Source organism: Eurytemora carolleeae, unplaced genomic scaffold (assembly GCF_000591075.1).
Source record: "Eurytemora carolleeae unplaced genomic scaffold, Eaff_2.0 scaffold555, whole genome shotgun sequence".
Lineage (NCBI taxonomy): Eukaryota > Metazoa > Arthropoda > Copepoda > Calanoida > Temoridae > Eurytemora > Eurytemora carolleeae.
Window position 1 is genome coordinate 6,172 of NW_019396468.1, and position 2,634 is coordinate 8,805.

Sequence of the window (2,634 nt, forward strand, 5' to 3'; positions counted from 1 at the left end):
AGCACTTGTTTTTTTGCTTTGATTGGCAAAATGCTTATCTATTTTTGCTTGAGAGCTTGAAATCTTTAAATCACAGTAAGCTTTAGATAAAAAACTACATGTATGAAAAACCTTTGAAAATTTAATGTAAAAAATGCGTCACGTCTGAATATTTTTCAAAAGCTAAACAATTATTCTTTACATTTTCAGACCTTCAGCAATCAGCGGTCTAATCAACGATCTGACCTTGGACTATGTCACGCACCTCTGCCACTTTAGTATAAGTAAATTCAACCTTTATGAAGCATAAAGTCTGACCGCGTCAACCGAGTTGCACCGGCTAGTCCTTTCCATAGAGCTATATGTACAGTACAATCTGGGACTGAAAAGGTTGACCCGGCTCGGAAATTCAAATGTACTACGGCTGCCCGTGATGTATGCATTGGAACCCTGTACATTTACTCTATGTATTTTTAATACCCCAGGCTATACATATATTCAAGCCCAGCTTATGTAGGGTTAAAGTTATAAAAGTTTTAAGACTGGAAATCAATTTTATTTTTAAACATCCTATTAACAAAGTTTTCCTATGATACTGCAAATAAGTTTCTGAAAAAGTGCAGTTATATCACAGAAAAAGTGCTAATCATTTAATTAGAAAATTTATTTGAATTTTGTCACTTATTAAGTTATTTGTACATAAATATATTCCGGATTATTCAAGGGCAGGCACCAAGGATGTTTGTGCACACCTAAAAAATAAATTAAATTAAGTTATTATATATAAAAATATTATTAATTATAACATTATTATTATTTATAACATTATTATTTTGGTTTTCAGTTAATAAAAATATTCGTACAAATATTTTCTGTCTCGAGAAGATTCAAGTTTTTTTAGTTTATGTTTTGTCCAGAGCTTAAGCAATATGTATTATAGCAGGATAAGAACCTTATAGAACTACTGTAATGAAATTAATCATGCAGTGAGCATGAATGATAAAGTTCACAATAGTTTACTTACTTCAGTAGGGTTCAGGTTGTCCTGGACAATGCCATCAATGATGGCTGGAAGCTGAGACTGAATCAGGAAGTTGCAGGCGGCCTCGAGGTCGGGTAAAATGGAACCGATAGCGGCACAAATCTAAAGAAAAAAAAGTAAAAAATTTTGGGAAAATTCATTTATTGACAATTATCTTAATAGTCAAATTTGTAGTCTCCATTTCACACAATAAATTTTCTAGTCTCAACTCTCAATTTCTTTGAAACCTTACATTTCAAACTTTAATGCATTCTAATAGATCTTTAGGTTTAAGTTTGACATATTAAAGGTTTTAACGATGCTGCAAAGATATACGGATGATCAGAAATGTATTGTTAGTGCCCAGTCCCTTTTCTACTGTGAAACCCTTAATAACGAATACATCGGAAGAATTTATCAAATGTCCTCTTGACAATTTTTCAATGAGTTTTATACTATATTACGTAAATCTCAGTGTTTGCGAAAATAAATAAATAGCCATGAATATGCGGGAACAGTTTTGAAGAGTTCCATATAATCATTTAATTAAAAAACTAAATATCTGCAACATTCCATTATCAGAAAGTGAAGAATACGACATTTGATGAATTCTTTCGATGTATTCGTTATTAAGGGTTTCACTGTATAATTTTACCTCTGAAATAAAGTCAACAATCTCTTGTTCTGTTTTATCACTGGTTAACCATTCATCAAAGTCTGTTATAACATCAATACAGATGTCACAGGTCAACTCATTCCTTGGAGCGGCTAGGCTTACAGCGACTAGGCAGGCGAGGACAAACAGGACCTACATCAAATAGAAAAATAAAAAATAAAACTTAAAAATATTAAAAAAAATTCAAGATTAATTAAAAAGCTGAATTATATAATTGTAATTTTAAGAATAATTATCATTGCTATCTTTGGAATTGAAAACTGTAAAATTGTGAAAAAATCTTGGATTCATGTTGAAAACGTTAAAAAGGATAGAAAACATTCAAAACATAATTTTGATGATTGAGTGAAATAAATCTCAAAATCAATCCACCTTTAACAACTTAGTCAATAAAAGCTAAATTATTTCTTTTTCTAATTTTTTAGAATAATTATCAAACAAAGAATCCTTTTCAAAGAATAGAAATTTATTTTTAAATTTCTATGATTTTTTATTTGACCTAAAATCAATTAATTTTCTGAATTGTCAGAAAAAAGCAATATATTTTTGATGATTAAATAAAAAATTAATCAAAATAAAATCCACGTTTAAAAATCTTTTTCATTTTATAAAAGGATTATATTTATTTAAAAGAACACATCTTAGAACCAGGAAATATCGAAACGCCAAGTAAAACCATGTCATATCTCTTTTTATTCCCTAGTTCAAGGAAATAATATTATTATAAAACATGTTACCTTCATGATGTATCTGCGTTTAATAATGTTTTCTTATTCTACAAGTTGGTTAAATATCAAATCTTATCTTTCACATTGACCTCATACGTCTTTTTAATTTTATTATCGCTGAAGTTTGATTAACATTTAACATTTAAATTTTTGTTAAGAAATAAAAATGAAAAAAAATGAAAAAAATGGTTTTTGTCTTTTAAAATGACATGTCATCTTTTATGTAATAA

The 2,634-nt window shown here is 28.7% G+C and overlaps 1 long non-coding RNA gene across 1 annotated transcript; it reads right to left on the reverse strand.

Annotated features, from left to right (window-relative positions):
• Positions 1-628: 628 nt before the first annotated feature.
• On the reverse strand, positions 629-1,837 carry LOC111703839 (uncharacterized). Its single transcript, XR_002765696.1, has 3 exons — positions 1,656-1,837; positions 1,004-1,123; positions 629-731 (listed from the first exon to the last, which is right to left on the reverse strand). It is a non-coding gene; the product is annotated as an uncharacterized LOC111703839 (long non-coding RNA).
• Positions 1,838-2,634: the final 797 nt, after the last annotated feature.